This window comes from Bactrocera dorsalis, chromosome 4 (assembly GCF_023373825.1).
Source record: "Bactrocera dorsalis isolate Fly_Bdor chromosome 4, ASM2337382v1, whole genome shotgun sequence".
Lineage (NCBI taxonomy): Eukaryota > Metazoa > Arthropoda > Insecta > Diptera > Tephritidae > Bactrocera > Bactrocera dorsalis.
In genome coordinates, this window is record NC_064306.1 from 58,059,975 (window position 1) to 58,077,988 (window position 18,014).

Sequence of the window (18,014 nt, forward strand, 5' to 3'; positions counted from 1 at the left end):
CAGCCTCTAACATTATAATCGCAAAATTACTGTAAAATAGTGTAATCCACAAACAAGCAACAAATATTGTGTTAATAAACGAAAATCGCCCACAAAAGTTAAGGTAAATCATCCAATCCATTATTTTCGTAATTCACTTGAAACAAACTTTCCTTTAAGACCACACCTCGTAAGAAAAAAAATTTCCAAAAAACAAAAAATAAAATTTCTTATAAAAAAAACACAAAAAACTTAATTTCATTTCCTTTTTAAATCATTTTATTTATTTTCTGTTGCTTAGCAACCGTAACTACCAGTCACCCGCTCAGTAGCGCCACACGCTCATCCAAATGTCAAATTGGAAAACGAAAACAAACTTTCCAGTGAGCGCCACAGCGCAAACGAGCTCACGCACACTCGTCGCTCTTACCACTTTCCCAGCGTGTTACCACATTTTCAGTACGGCCGCCGAGTGGCTGCTTCCCATGGCGATCGGCGCGCCTAAGTTTAGTTGATTTTAGCTTTTCGTGGTGTTCGCAAGTGTTTTCGGTGCACGTCGCGTTCCCAACAACATCGTCAGTTTGCGTGCGCGTCACAAACATATTCACATACATATGTATGTGTATAAACAAAATAATTTTAATTAATTGATTTTTTATTATTGCTGAGTGTGTTCTTTTTTTTCAATCTTAACGCTTTTTAACATTTTCGAAGTTTTATGCGTTCGTGTGATTAGCGCTCGAGACGCGATCGCCACGAATCAGAACGTGAGAGCGTTGCGTTGGCTGATTAGCATATTGCTTGGCTTCAACAGGCGGAGACAATCGAACAGCGATGTACGTGAAAACATAAAATTTGTGAATTTCTTGTTGTTCTTGTTGGTAACCGTGTTGCAACTGTATATATGTGCGTATGTCTGTGTGTAATAGTTGTTAATTGCGTGCGCTTAAAAGTGTGTTTGCTCAAGCAAAGTCTGTAACGAAACAAAAAATATTTGAGTAAAAATAAATAATTATACATTAAAGGCGGAAAGAAAACAGCGAAATTAAGCATTAAGCAGCATTAACTGTGCACATGAGGAATACAATAACATACACGAAATATATATCTATAATTAAGCGCAAAGCAAATAGCATTACTTACCTTTGGTATTTGCTATTATTTTTTGTTGTTGTTTTTTTCTGTTTATCGCGGATTTGTTGGGATTTTATTTTGCTTGTAGTGTCTGCGCTGAAGTTTGTTGGCTTGTTGTTGTTGTTATTGTTTTGATCGATGCTATTTTTGCACGTACATTGACACTTACCGCGCGTTGGCTTTCATCGCGTCCAAGCGCGTTGCACATACAAACGCACAGAGGAAGAAACAAATATATAAAGATATATATATCTATACTTACATACATATGTATGTATATGTACTATATGTATTTACTGTATTTATATACATACTTTCGCTACGAAATTCTTTTGTTTACCTTTAGTTTGTGCTTTGTGGCGATTGCCGCACGTAAAAGCGCCTCCAACGCAATGTAAAAAATTACAAAAAAAATTACAGCAACAAAAATTATTATCCTCACCTGCATAGCAGCTATAATAGCCTTCACAGCTGCAATTTTTATAGCATTAAAGGTATGAAAAAATATTTTTCTTGATTTTTAACGCTCAGTTTGTATGACAGCTATATGCTATAGTAAACCGATCCAAACAATTTATATAGAGATTTACAGCGTTGCTTTGGAAAATAATTCGTGCCAAATTTTGTGAAAATATCTTGACAAATGAAAGAGTTCTCCATACAAAGACTTGATTTTGAGCGGTCAGTTTGTATGGCAGCTATATGCTATATTAGTTCGATCTGCACATTTTTAGCAGAGCTTATAGCCCAGTTATAGAAAATAATTTTTGGCGAATTTTGGAAAGATATCTTTGCAAATAAAAAAGTTTTCCATACAAGAACTTGTTTCCGTTCACTAAGTTTGTACGGCAGCTATATGTTATAGTAATCCGATCCAAACAAATAATACAGAGATTTGCATCGTTGTTTAGGAAAATACTCCGTGCCAATTTTTATGAAAATATCCTGAAAATAAAAAAAAGTTTTCATACAAGGACTTGATTTTGAGCGATCCCTTTGTATGGCAGCTATATGTTATAGTGGTGCGATCTGAACAATATATTCGGAGATTGTAGCTTTCCTATGTATAATAGCTTATGCCTAATATCGGGTATATACCATGTAAAATAAAAAAGTTTTCCATACAAAGACTTCATTTTCATCTATCAGTTTGTATGGCAGCTATATGTTGTAGTGAATCGATATCAACAGTTCCAACAGCTGAGCAGCTTTTTGAGAAGAAAACGTCGTGTGTAAAGTTTCAGGCAGTTATCCTCAAAGCAATTTGACGTTTTCTTCATTTCAAACATAAGGGAATACCCTGTTCAGGGCATACAAATAATAAATCACATTAAATAAAAATAACAAAAAAAATATTTTGAAATGAAACATATGAACTTACAAGGCGGCAAGTGTATCATAAAGCAAAAAGTCATTAAAATGCCTTAGCGCTGTCAGCGTCAAAATTTATGACCGCTCTTGGCCGCAGTGGCCGCAGTGGCAGCGCTGGAATTTAAGCTTCCTTGTGGGACAAAAAAGAAAAAAAGTTTGGTCAAATATTTGTATACAGAAAGCGATTATGAAGCAAAATTTCAGAAAAATGAGTTAACCTGCCTTCGCAACCAATTAGTTGTGCGCATGCGCACACGTTGTTGCTAACTTTAAGGCCGCCAGCCGCCAACAATATTTGCGCTGTCAGCATCCTCATTTACTGACACATAAATATGTGTCTGTCATTTGTGCTTGTCCACCGTGGCGTGCTTGTCGCATAAAAATTCTGCCACATAATTAAAAAAATAATAAAAAATTACAAGTAAATTTAATTATCGCATAACGAAAGCGAAAAAGTGTAACAAGGTAAACAAAGTGGCCATAAAAAGCAATTGCTACAACAAAAAGCATACTCAATGATAAGCATAAACCTACTAAGCGTGGTAGTTAGAGCAAAATGTATGTAGCTTGGCAGTAATTTGAGACATAACCAAGAACATTGAAAGAAGAACAACAACAATGTCAACAATGCTGTGCGCAAATACAATGCAAATTAAAAGAAAACAAACACCAACAAACACCAACAAACATATGTGTAAAAGTACATCATATGTAGCTAGATGGGTATATTTGATTCATGTATATTTAAGTGTATATATCGTCACCTAAAATGCAAAACAACGTAACATCAGAAAAAAATCGAAAATCCTTGTCAAATATAATAACCAAAATAAAACCATTTTATAACCAAAACCCAAATTTTGTTACAATATGATAACCAATATAACCGTTTTATATCCCAAATTCCAATTTTGTTTCAATATGAGTGTGTGTTAACCGATATATAACCATTTTATAACCAAAACTCAAATTACTATATGTTTCAATAAGAGTGATTTCCATTATATCGTTTTTCCTTCGCCTGTAAATTTATGAAAAGCTATGTTACGTTATTTTGCATTTTAAGTGACGATGTATAAATACCTATAGAAGTATTGGCTATATACTGTCACCACAAGAAAAGTGCGGCTCAATCCAGGTGTAAACATATGTAACAGCTCTTCAGCGGCATCTAAAATTGAAACTTTAAAGCTTCTTCCAATTTTTCACATACCAAAAAATAAATTTCAAGAAAGGTGTAAGGAAAAAATAATGGAAATCAACCACCCCTTTGTAGCTGGCTCTCTAATAAACCAGCTGTTTGAGTTTGAAGGAGCAAGAAGCGTTCTCATCAGACAACAGTTGTTACAGTTGTTGATCTTTGTTCGCTTCCTCTTCCACTTCCAATTTTTGGAAATACGTTCCGCTTGCTTATTTATGAAAATACATACCGTCAAAGATATAAACATACAAACAATATGTATATCGCTCTCATTTCCTGCTCTACATCGACTTGCTTTCTTAGTTCCGTTTTAACTGTCAGCAATTGACAGTGATGGACCATCTTCAGAAACCCAGCGAGAAATTGTAAACCAACAAATACAATTTTTGTTGCGAAAGAACAACAAATAAGTTTGGAGAATGCGGTAAACCTGAACTAGCCGCTCTTTTCGTTGAACTGGTTCGCTCCAAAGTAATTAAGAAAGTCATTATTCTGATTATGCTTCAAGCTGACGAACTGATTCATAGATATGTAGATAGATATAATATTAAAATTGAGGCTTTGTACTGCGACCTATGGTCTATTGTTCCTTCCCCTATATCACGTATGTTTATAAAGCTCCAGCATCTTGAACAATTCCAGGAGCCTGGTTGGGGCGACTGAGGTGATGTGATCCCTGTCCACATAGATGGAACCTAGGGCCTTGCGTCTGCTTCTGCAAATTGTTGGGTAATCCAGAATCAGTTGTTCCGGCAGTTTGCGCAAGACCCTATACCCATGTTGGCGGAATTTGCGTCTCGTGGGAGTTTGATCATTTCTTTAAACTTTGCGTGGTTTACCCTCCCAGAAATATCTTGGAATGGCGCATTCCTGCTGCCAATGTTACTCTCTTCCTACTCTCTCCTCCATGTGGAGCAGCTCCTTTATAGTGTGGGACCCCACTGCAATGTATGGTGCTGGCTACATCATCCTGGATGCTGCCGCAGAACGGGATAGTTCGTCGAACTGATACACTTAAACTGCTATCAATTTGATACAAATATTTTCCTAGATTGGTACAATCTTTTTATGTTTGTGTGAAGATTGATCTCCATATGTCTATTAGTTTTTGACAGCTGTGGGCATGCAAAGAGGTGGCAAGAGTCACGCAAGGACTAGTTGGATCCTAGACATATATTTGATATGTCGGGGTCGATTCTGGATAAGAAGGAGTTCAACCTGCTACAGTATCCGGAACGAAACTGCGCAAGGGTCACTCTCGATTCTCGCGGCTACTCGAGCTCGTCGTCTACAATGGGTGGGTGATTTGACTCCAAATATGCCATTTACTGAGAAGTAGTCAGTGAAGGTGTTTATGACTTCACTGTAAATGGTGGTCAATGCATTTTTGAAGTTAGTTGCGTCCAAAGTCTGGTCGGCGTTATGCTTCATGTCGTTGACGTAGTCGACGAATGACTTCTTGATGCTCCCAGGAGGCGGTTCCACTCGAAGCAGTGTTCTACGAAAACAACCTTAGCAGAAACTGCTCGGAGAGGAGTTCATTATGCTCCTGAACTGGGAACTGTGTATATGTTCGATACGAGGCATTAAGATGTATCCCGTTGTAGCACGGAGTGCAGTGCTCTGACATGTCTGAAGTTGCCTCGTCTGCATTTCATTGCAGGGGACCATATTGGTGCAGCGTAGTTCGTTGTTTTGTCTTTTCCCCATGTGCTGTCGGTTAGCGACTTAAGGATTTTAGAACAGAGAGAAAGAATCTTATTCGAGCTTTAGGCGTTTGGGTGAAGTTAGTCAGAATTATGGGCAACTCTGGGTTCCTTTGATGCTATAGTACATCATATCATATTGTATTGGATCTCCAGGACTTTTTTGTCTCAAAAATCGACTAGTGTCGTTCTACCACCATATTCACCTGATTTGACCTTATGCGACTTCTGGCTATTCAGCCAACTCAAACGGACAATCTGGCACGGTTTTGGCACGATTGTAGTAAAAGGAGGGATAGAAGGATAATTTGAAGGCTATTTCGAGGACTCGACTCTTTCAGTTGCCAATTTGATTTGAAAGACTAAATAAAGAATTTTAAGTTCGTAAACCAAGCTAACTATTTTGATCACAGTAGTAAGTATAACCATAAATAATATAGAGAAAATCCTTGCATAATTAATACAGCAAGTGACCAAAAATATCAAAAAAATATGTTCAATTTGGTTCAAAAATACTTTGATGTGTACACACACGCCCTTTAATGTCTGGAAGAAATAAATAAAAGCGAACATATGCAAACAACGAACTCGAAACGACCTTGTTGCGTGCTGCCGCCTTCCAGTGCTTCACTTGTCTGGCGCTCCGTTGAGCTAATTGTAAATATTTACATACATATCGCTGTCAAAATTACTTAAAGGCGACTTGTGCCTTGCTTTATATATGTATATAAAGAACAACAACAGCAAGTAGATATGCATTTCCATTGTGATTGACCTAAAAAGCAAGGTGAAGTCTGCCTACTACTGCTTGCCGCATTTGATTGCAGTCGAATAACAGCTAAAGTGAATAATTATCAAATCGGCTTGAGCAGATAATTAGACAGACAATTAAAGTGTGAAAACGCGTTTTAGCGAAATGCTAAATGCATTTTACTATACTTATGGATACATTTTATAGTGAGAAGCAGAATATTATTTCGTCGCCGTTTCTGTCTTTTCTCTCGAGAAAGTGATGACTTACTAGCTGAATCTATAAACATGTAGTGTGTATCTATATACAAGTATATATATAAATATTTTTATACGTATATATACATATATATCTACATATGTAATATACATATTTATTTGTATATAACAAAAATATCTTCCGTCTTCATTATTTTGCCAAATTAAGCAGATAACGATCGACTCTGGCGCAGTGTGGGCCCCGAGATATGTACCTCACAGCGTGTACACAAGTATAATTATTATTATGGCAAGCCATAAACAATTCTCGCATTGGCATATTTCTCACAGTCGAAATTGTATTATGGGAAATCGGCATGGAATTGTAATCAATTTTAGTGTGTTTTCATTAGTCGATTTGATAAAATTTATGACTCAACTAGCTCTTATGTATTTGTCGGCTTGTTTTTCCATATAAAGCGTGTATCCCACAGCGTTATTCAAATTTTGAATTATTTTAATATTCATTAGTATAATGTTTAATATGCTTCCGTGGTCACTTAGTCATTAGATTTATAGAAATTTGAGCTAGAAAATGTTGGAAGCAATGAAAGTTTATGATGAGCTGTTTGGCTATAATTAAAAATGGAAGTATAACAAACGTTTTCAGAAATATTCTGATTTCCTTCAAACATGTTGTACACGCCGTACTCGTATAAGCCGCTCAGAGTCGAGTGTTCTTGAGTTTAAAGTCAAAAACTTCAGCAGATATTTTAAGTGACATCTTCTTCTTTACGAGGTTATAACCTAATTAAGAACAGCGCGCCAGTCGTTTTTCCTTTTCATAGTTTGGCGCCAATTCGAGATACCAAGTATAGCCAGGTCTTTTTCCACCGGATTTCTCCAACGGAGTGGAGGTCTTCCTCTTCCTCTGATTCCACCGTTGGGTACTAAATCGAAAACCTCCAAAGCTGGAGAGTTTTCTTCCCTGCGGACAACATTGCCTAGCCAGCGCAGCCGCTGTCTCTTGATTCGCTGTCAACACAGACGTGTGAGCCAAGTCTCTAATGCGATGACTATTTTTTTTATGACAGAAGATATTTCGTCTTATCATCGTTCACAACCAGACTCTTTGCTGTACGATACGCTCCAGCCTCATCTTCGCTACAACAAGATGGTGGTCCGTGTCGATGTTAGGTCCTCGAAGCATACGCAGATTAAGAACGCTGGAGACTTGTCAGCCATCTATCACAACATAATCGATCTGGTGTCGAACTTTTCGATCTGGAGACAAACAGGTAGCTTGATGAATCTAGTACTACAGACAACCATATTTCGGACCCCTGCGAAGTCGATCAGTCTCAATCCATTTGGAGAGGTTTCGCCTACTGAAATTTTAATTAGGTTTCCTTCAATGATTCAACTATAATCTTTCTTTATAAACTTTTATGTTCCTAGTATACGCTCTTCAGTGACTTGACAACTCAAATCTTCAACAATAAAATGGATTTTCTGTAGATTTTTTCTAAATCTTTGTTCTTTCCTTATACAAGTTAGATATTTATGTGCATACTCGTATACAATATTTTAAGGCAACCTCAAGCATATCTATGGTTCAGATCTCAAAGGCTCTAGACCGCTTAGGTATACTAATTGTTGATATTCTACATACTTTATAAGAAAGGCTTTGCGTTTGACAATTTATTTCGAATAGTTCTTTGTTGGTTTTGAGGTAATAATTTGCCGTGAGACAGTTCACATGCATTAAATCAAGAAAACTCACATAATTGCTCAAGTCGCGACTAAACATAAAGACTTTTGCCGCTCATCTTCGGCAACATCTCTTTGTATGTTGACAAAGGCGTTCAGGCAGTGAAATTTTCTTTTTTATATGCATTTGACAAAGAACATTATCTCAGAAATTGAATTGAAATAATTTTGAAATGAAAAGAAAAGCCAATGTTGCAACAGCAAACCGAGAAAAAGAAGCGCACTTATCCTCTTTTATGAACTTAGAGTTTCACTAGCAAAAAATTGCCGCGTTTGAACGTGGTTTAATTTTTACAAAAGCACCAGCGTTTCACGATCATTGTAATTTGAATGATTTTCGATTATAATGAAGTATCTACTCATTAGCTCCGGAACGTTTTTTTGTACCATGAAGAGGCTGTATTAAGTTTGCCATGAAGTTTGTAGTACCCAGAAGGAAGCGTCGAAGAGCCTATAAAAAATATAAACGATCAGAACGACGAACTAAGTTTATATAGTCATCTCCGTCTGTCTGCCAGTAACTACGTCAACTAATCACTCAGTTTTTGAGATATCGATCAAATCTTGCAATCGCTTTTTCTCGACAAGAAGTTTTTCGATTTGTCGGAACCGCCGATATCATTATAATATTTAGCTGCCATACAGACTGAATGATCGAAATCAAGTGCTTGTGAGGAAAGTTTTTCATTTCATTAGATATATTCAAAAAATTTTGAATGGGTAATTTTCAAAGGCAATGATACAATATTTGAACAAATTGTTCAGATATGATTATGAAGTATATAGTGGCCATATAAACTGACCTATCAAACGAAAGCCCTTTTATGGAAAACTTTTTCATTTCGCGAGATATCTTAATGAAGTTTGGAAAGAGATATTGCCTAAGGAAGAAATCGAATATATATCGTATCACTATAGCATACAGCTGCCTTGTAAGGAAAGGTATTATAGCTTCGGCGCACCACAAGCTAAGGGGTTGCATGGGTTTCCTCGGGTAAGCAATAATGCTTTTTCAACAATCCTTTTCTCATATAAAAAATGAAACATTCTACTAAAATTTTTTATTTTTACAAACATACATTATTAACAAAGGCATTCTGAAAATTTTGAAAAAAAAGTATTTGAAACTCCGCCAATGCAACGCCACTTCCCCTCGCAAGAAATATAAGATAACTCCTTACAGGATGCTTAAGTGAAAAAATACGTATTTTAGTTAAAACCTTAACTTAGAACTGGGACGAAGAAAAAAAAAACTGAAAATTGGATCAGTTGAGTAGCTCTCGATAAATCTTGCCCACCGACTTCAAAACCATAGTTTCGAGAAAAAACGCGTTAAAAGACGATGCAGTTAGCCTAGCGCACACGTTCTCAAGACTTTATCCCGGAACTATTACTCGGATCAACTTGAAAATTTGGGGCAATATTTTAGAGATATTGTAGAATTTATTAAGATAGTAAAAAATTTAAATTTTTTGAATTTCGTAAGGCCATTCAACTCTTTAAGTCAAATATGTATGTATGTATGTATGTACCGCTTTGTTTGATAACTTTTATTTAAGTTTCAGAGATAACGCCTAAAAAGTGTTCAATCACAAGAGTTGTTAATATCTTATTTTGAGAATTTATTAACTGTTACGTTTTTTGTTACTTAGTAAATTTTATGTTTTCTTTTTTTTAGAAAACATTAAATAAATAATAATTATCGGAAATTTTTTAAGACATTTTTTTAGACTGAATTATTTATTCGGAAACCTGCAAAATTATTTTCCGATGCAAGCCATTAATATAAGTAAGAAAATAACCGTTATATATACTTTATATGCATAACTGCATAAACCTGCCTGCAAAGTTTTGCACTCAAAGCCCTATGCGGCTCTAAAAGTCAATGAACAGCTGCGCTAAGGTTTTTAAAACAACAAAAAAAAACTAAAATCGTTTATTGGCGAATGGTTAACGAACAAAATTTGCATTTCTGCGCGAAAATTATGTATGTACATATACATGTACATATGTATTTAATTTTTTATATATTTTTGTTATTTTTTCTCTTATTTTGCTATCAGTAATAACTATAGTTGGCCGCTGACCAACAAAAAAACCTATATTTTCTTTCACTACCTTTTCTACTGCATATATGTATGTTCATATATACTATATGTTTATATGTTTGTACATATGTATATACTATTTTCTTACTTGACTGTTGTTTGATGCATTTCAAACTCTCTCGCCGCTATGATTATGTGCTTGGCATAAACTTGGCATGTCATGCGTTTAAAATATGCCATTAAGCCAGCTAGCAATTCAAACAACAATGGAAAAGCGAAAAAGAGGTCAATTGCCGGGAATTAAATTCTCTTTTTATGTATACAAAACAATATTTTATGTGGTTTTCTTATGGTGATTTTACTGCCAGCTCTTTGTTGTTGCCATTTTGCGCTCAGTTGTATTTTTGATTTATGTGTATATTCTTTTTGTGAACATATGTTTCATATACATACATGTACACACACTCATACATACGTATATACCATATATACACATACATACCTATACACAACCACATAGATAGCATAACTACAAGCTTTAATGATCTGTTGCGTCGCTGCACAAACGTCAGCCACATGGACGCGCCGCAAGTCAGGCGGACAGACGGACGGACATGCGCCAGTTAATGCATTTGATGCGTGAAGTTGAAAAGTTTTCACCAAATGCAATTTCGAACAATAAAATAAGCATCCAAACCGACATTTCTATGCTTTCGTGTGTATATGTGTGTTTGTGTGTCTGTGGTTGTATGTGTTTGTGGGTAGAATTTGTAGAAAATCGCTTTTAGCTCTTAGCATGCCAGCCGAAATATTTCCACGTCATGGTGTGATGCATGCTTAGTTAGCTACTATAATCATATAACGGTATTCCTCTTTCTAAAATGCTGCTGTCGGCTATGCAACCGTACATACACACGAGTGTAAATGACTAAGTGAAATTCCGAATTGTGTAAAAACTGTTAAAATGTAGGAAATTAGTAATTATCTGCCAACTACCGGGAATCGCTTTAGACTTTCCATTAATCAGCGTTGAGATTTTATGCCGAATCGGTTAAATAAACGCTTCTGGTGGTGTAAATTGACTTTCAAGCTCTATAAATCGTAAAGGTCAAGTGAAATGTACGTATTTTGTTGAGTGGTGAGGGAAAATAGGAAAGGTGAGAGAGAAGAGTTGAAGTAATTCCTATAAGGTAAACATGTGCAGTTAGTTTTGTTTTGCATTTATTTTAAGCGTTTTATTAAATTCAAATATTGGCTTGATATATGAAAGCCTATATTTGAAGTTAATAAAATTATAAAAAAACATTTCAAAAAATATTCGATAGAAGTACTAAAAAATTATATAAAATAAATTTTCCTTATAATTTATTATAGAAAAAAAAAATTATCGATATATTTCAAAAATATTTTTAAAAAGTTGATTTTTATAATGAAAATATTAATTAGCGTCTAGCTTAAAATTATGAAAAAATTAATCGATAAATTAAATCGATATACTTAGAACAAAAATATTCATTATCCAAAAAAATATGGTGTATATAATTTTGAATGAAAATTAATCGATAAATTTTAAAAATTTAAATTATTTTGGAAAAAATTTATCGATAAATTTCAATATTATTAAAAAATTTTACCCATATAATTTAAAACAAAAATGAATCGAATATTAAAACAATTTGGTCAACGTAATTTAGAAAAAAAAAATTTATCGATAAATTTCAAAAACATTTTTAAAAAAGTTGCTCTATACAATTAGAATATAAATTAGCTTATAGTTAAAATCTACGTTAAAATTTTGGCCCAGACAGTTTTGAAAAAGTATTATCGATAACTTTTAAAATAACTTTAAAAATGCCATACTGCTTAGAAAAAAATATGCGATATGTTTCAAAATTACCTCAAAAATATGGTCCATATCAATTGCTAACAAAAATTAATCGATAAATTTGAAAATTATGAAAAAATGGGGTCTATATAATTTAGAACAAAAATTAATCGATATATTTCAATACCATTTTGAAAAAAAGATTTAAAACTTAAATTAATCGATAAATTTCAAAATGATTTAAAAAATTTGGTACTACTTAGAACATAAACACGCGACAAATTTCAAAATTATCTAAAAAGTATGATCCAAAAAATTTTGGAAAGAAAATTAATCAAAAAATTTTAAAAACATCTAAAAAATGTGGTTCATATAATTTAGAACAAAACATAATCGATATATTTTCAAAATATGTAAAAAATGTGGTCCATAAAATTTATAACAAAAAGTTATCGATATATTTCGAAAAAAGTTTTAAAATCGATTTTAATCAATTTCTTTTAAGATCATGTAAAACATTTGGTCTATATAATTTAGATCGAAAATTTATCGATACAATTAATAATTACTTAAATATGTTATCTGTATAATGTAGTATCAACGATAATCGTTATGTTCCATAATTGTTCAAAAATGTAGGCTTAAAAAAAAAATTAATCGATATATATCAAATTTATCTAAAAAATGTGTCCATATAATTTGAAACATAAATTAATCGATGTATTTCAAAATTATTATGAAAAAAGTTCTAAAAGTAAAATTTATCGATATATTTGAAGATCATGTAAAGCATTTGGTCTACATACATACATTATTTAGATCAAAAATTTATCGATATAATTAATAATGATTTTAAGGTGTTATCTATTACGTATAATTTAGCATAAAAGTTAATTGATATATTCCAAAAATATTTAAAAAATTTGGCTTATATAATTAAGAACGAAATTAATCGATATTTTTCAAAATAATATTACAAATGTGTTCTATATAATTTACTAAAAATTTTAATCATTGCATTTAGAATTATTTAAACAATTTTGGAAAAAATTCTAAGACTAAAATTAATCGATATATTTCAAGATAAAACATTTATCGATATATTTTATAACTGTTTAAAAAAGTTAGTTTAAATAATTTAAAATTAAAATTTATGGGTTTATTTCGTAATCATTTATGGACTTGGCCTATATATTTTAGATCTAGCTATAAGATTTTCAATTATGGATTTTCACCAACAGGATTACGAATTCTTCACGGTCTGAACCGATACTGACAATGATAGTAACTAGTTGTCTTCAGGGCACCATACGAGCAGCGAATCGAACAAACTTTACAAAACATTTTCTTTCGGAACAACCTCTTTACTCACTAAAATAAACATGTGAACGAGTAACCGCTTATTGACCCAATTTTTGAAGATCAAAATTTGATATAAATAAACAAAAAGTCTAATTCTTTCAAATAATAATATTGTGAGCATCGAAGATGTCAATATCAGTAAATACTTTGTTGGTGGACTGAACTACTACTACATAGTATAAGCAGATAAGATGCAATGCTATTGATTCATCACTTCACTGGCAGACTAAGGCATGATTTTGATCAATGATCTCAAACTGCAGGGGCTTATGATCAATATTTTTCCCCATATATACATTCATAAGTCTCAACAATTCGTCACGAACATATAAAAATAATGAAATTATTTATATTTTTTCTCTTTTCTAATACAATTTGATATCCCGTTGCTATTTTTATTTAACCGATAGCGAGTTAAAAACCCAAAAACCATTATGGGGGTCTGACGCCGCAGGTAGTCGCCAACACAAGGTCGCTAAACAGCCGGAATGCTTTGTATGCGGTAAACTTCAGCTAATGCCTGACTTAGACATGAGTCACTAGTGTGACTGAATAGTGTCAGTCATCATTTAGCACGTTTTACAAAATTGTAAAAAAACACAAAAAATGCATCAAGAAACAACAACAATGTTGCAAAACGAAGCAGTATCGTTTTACACAGTTAGCTGCGAGAAGTTCTCTTGCCTTTTTTGGGTCACACCCGTTTATTTACATACAACTATGTATGTATATGTATGGATTATATTATACATATGTACATACCCAAGTGTCAGGAGTACCGACATTTCTAAGCCTTTATTTGCCAATATCTACAAGCTCGCAGCTTAAAATAGTCGAAAAGCACTTTGGCATAACAACACGAAGCCATCAAGTCAAGCCAAGAATTTATGTAAAATACCGGCGACAAACATATGTACATACATATGTCAATGTGTGGACTACACACACCTTTGCTCAGGCAGGTAAGACGCTACGAACGCCGACAATAACAAAGTTAGAAGCGCCGCTCAATTCGCGAAATGTATTTGTCAGCAAAAGCGAAGAAAACGGCGTGGAGTGAACGACATTGTTGTAGCCAAAGTTGCGAATAGTGGTAGTTGGCGCTCTCTTCCGATTGAGCGCTCAAGATAAAGGCTGAGCATGGTTGGCTGCGATCAAAACACACTTGAAAAGCTAGAAGCATTGACAGCTGCGCATGGGAAATATTTGGAATTTAGCGCGCTCTGGCGCTTTCCAATAACGTAAGCTGTATGCGTATTTTAATAGGTGAGCGCTGTTGATCTGACAAGATCAGCTAAGCGATCAATAGTTTCGAGAGCGCGATCAGTGTTGCCATATTACTTTTTTCGTTCAAGATATTGTACAGAGACAAACTGAATAGAATGAAATGGCAGCTTATTTATAATGATTCAAGTGGTAAACTGTCAGATGGATGTGGAGGACTTTAATGATGGAATTAGGAAAAGCTAGTTGAAATTAAAAGAGAAAGTATGAATTTACGTCCTTTGACGTTAAATGCCGACGTTGCCTTGGAGGAAATGTCAGAAGCTCCATAAGATATATAGTATATGTACTTAATCACCAGTTGAGTCGATTTCGTTATATCTGTCTGGGTATCCCTCATATTCTGAGGTATCGATCTCAAATTTTGCACACGTCCCTTTTTCCTCAAGAAGCTGTTCATTTTTCGAAACTGCCGATATCAAGCCGCTTTAGCATATAGCTGTCACACAAACTGAACGATGAAAGTCTAGCTCTTGTATGGTAAATTTTTGTGTTTGACGAGATATCTTCCTGAAATTTGACACGTCTAAGGCAACGGTGCAATATCCGAAAATTTTTTAATGTATTAAGGCCATCAATCAAAATCAAGTTCTTTTATTGAATTCTGCTTTTCCCTACTCCGCCTTGAGTAGAGAAATTTCATTGTTACAAGCTGTATTCCTACCTCAATGGTTAGATTTGTTCACTTCCTATATTAAGAATAAGAAACAGTTGGTCGAGGTTCATTTTTGTAAGATCTGGAATTACTTTCGGCAAAGTTTTCTATATGAATAACTATGATTCCAAAATTATTCCAACTTTTAACCATTGAAACATGTATGATTTTCTCTGTCCAATTTATACTTCGTGTTGATACAAAAAACATTCCTCTGCAAGCTATATTTGAAAAGAAGAAGGTTTATCCTATATTTCAACAAAATTTTGAGTTCTCAAGTTAAGTATATTATGAGTTCTTTTGCCAGGTCAAGTTTCGTGTTTAAAACGGAGAGGTTTCAGGAAGGTTGTGTCATATATTATACGCCTACGTGAGAATGATTTTCATCCACCTGACCATAGCAGCCGTAGCTGAAAGTGTACACAAAGACCGTGGAGAGTCGATTCTGCGCCGTTCGCAGCTACTCGGACTGACTTATGGAAGAACTTGGCGTTTTTTACGTCGAGATCTTAAATTGAAAGCGTACAAAATACAGATTGTGCAAGAACCTACTACCTGAAACCACTCGACGTTTCCAAGCGACATCGCTTCGCTCTATGGTCTCTTGAAATGTTCCTAGAAGATCCAACGTTTACAAGCCAAATTTTGTTCAGCATGAGAGCCATTTCTGGCTCAATGGGAATGTAAAAAAGCAAAAAATCCGCATTTGGGACAAAGACCAACCTGATGAGATTTTAGAGCTGCCACTAAATCCAGAAAAAACAATGGTTGGGCACAATGAATGTACAACTTGAAATCTGACAACAAACCTTCCCATTCTGGAGCCGAAAAATTGAAAACCTTCATTAATAAGTACACTCTAAGTTATCATAAAAAGAATTATAAATTTAATACCAAATTGTATATCTCTAAGTACATATGTATGTATATACTTACATATATATCATATGTGTGTGTACATTTATTTTCCCATACATATAAAAGAAAAATTGACTCCAGCCAAGCTTGAAAAATCCGTAGTCATTCGCTTTGGCGCCTTCAATAACACAAAAGCCGGTTATTTAGTTGCACTGCGGACTTTGGGTGGGTGGCACATACTTTTGTGAATTTAAGTCATAGGTGAGTGTGTTGATGACGGCTCTTTGTAAACCCATTAATGCCAAGATTGCCAGCGCTGCGGCCACAACTCCAACGATTTTACTATTATGGTATTTATGTATAAACAAACTTCTCTTTCAAGTCTTGTTTGTACATAAATCTGATAGGTGAATTAATAAACAAAACAAAAGTATCGCATTCCCAGCGGTTGTACAGTGGGGCGTTTCTGGAAGGTGTTTAGTAAAAACTTAAAAGATCTGAAAAATGAGAGACAAGCAGAGACACTTGAAAAGTGGAACAGTTGATTACCAAGAAATGATAATGAAAAGGTATTTGGAAATCTCTAGCATTAAGAGCTTTATATTTCTTGTGTGGGCCCTTCTACATTGGCCATTAGTCTGCTAAGATAGGAGATGATTTTCACCATTTGAGTCAAACCGTGTTTGCGTCCGAATCATGACCTAATTCAGCTTTCTTCGGGCTTCCTCTGTGTCTCGGGTTGTGATTACCGTTGCTTTCCGATTAAATATGATTCGTCTGATCGAATGTTCGTCAAATCTACTGTTCCACAGGTCTGGGCCTAAAATGGACCCAAGTGCTGCTCTTGAGGTAACTTCTGTTGGTCGTGATCCCTCTCTCGTCTAATACAGAAGTACTCGGTTACTAAGATAGCTCCGGGTTCAGCATGTCTTTATATTTAGCTGTATTTTTAATTCAAAATCCACAACTCTCCTACCACTGTGCCCTCCATCGGCCTGTTGCTTTGTTGTGGGAAGTGGCGTTGAAAATCCAAACAAAGCAGCCAACTGCTGTCACAATCACTAACATTTTTTATTTCGCATACATACATACATATGTACATATTTTACTACTTCATTTTTTTGCGTGCAACTACTAAATTTGTTTGGGGTCCGTTTTGGCCAAAGCCAATTCGAGGTTGAATGCACACGAGCTGTCCGCTTGTGGTCGCGGTCCCGCCGGTCCATCATAAATGCTTGAATTGAACATAAAATTGAATTTTCGTGTAGGCGTTTATGTAGCAGACAAGCACATTACGCATTGGACGAATATGGCAATGCAACAAAAACAAAAAAAAATTATTGAAAAAACAACAACAACAATAAAATATACAAAATGAAGTAAGGAAAATTAAAACTTTGTGCTTTTTGGTATTTAGCGGCGGTGTTTGGAAATTTTTGTTTCTCGAAATATTCGAAATTGTTGTTCAAAATATATGAAACTAACGTTGTTTTTAATAAAAAATTGGTAAATAATTATAATTTTTGAGATTTCGCTTCTGGATCTCATTGTTGAGCTTCAAAGAGAAGTTTACGATATAGTTTGAACTATATTTATTTTTAATTATTATGGACGACTACATATAAATATAATTAGAAAAATATATATGAAAATCGCAAAAATTTACAGTGATACCACATAGCTGTATAATGAAAATTAAAATTATTTCTATTAAAATTACATGCTAGTATTAAAACTTCTACATTTATGAACTGAATATAATATTTGTGAAGATATTTTTAAACCTCAAAAAATTAAACAGGGTTGCCATATGTGCTTATATTATTAAAATATTTTAAACTCAATGAGAATACTAAAACTTTTTACTTCTAGT

At 34.2% G+C, this 18,014-nt stretch overlaps 1 protein-coding gene across 2 annotated transcripts in view; it reads left to right on the top strand.

Annotated features, from left to right (window-relative positions):
- The first annotated feature begins 493 nt into the window (after positions 1–493).
- LOC105225703 (ras guanine nucleotide exchange factor glfB) overlaps positions 494–18,014 on the top strand; it is a 42,768-nt gene continuing 25,247 nt past the window's right edge. The window contains exons 1-2 of one of the 2 annotated variants that reach the window (XM_011204298.4): positions 539–554; positions 694–815. The gene's annotated coding sequence lies outside the window, so the exon portion shown is untranslated. Of the gene's footprint in view, positions 816–18,014 lie in introns of both variants that reach the window. The other variant, XM_011204301.4, reaches the window with a different exon arrangement.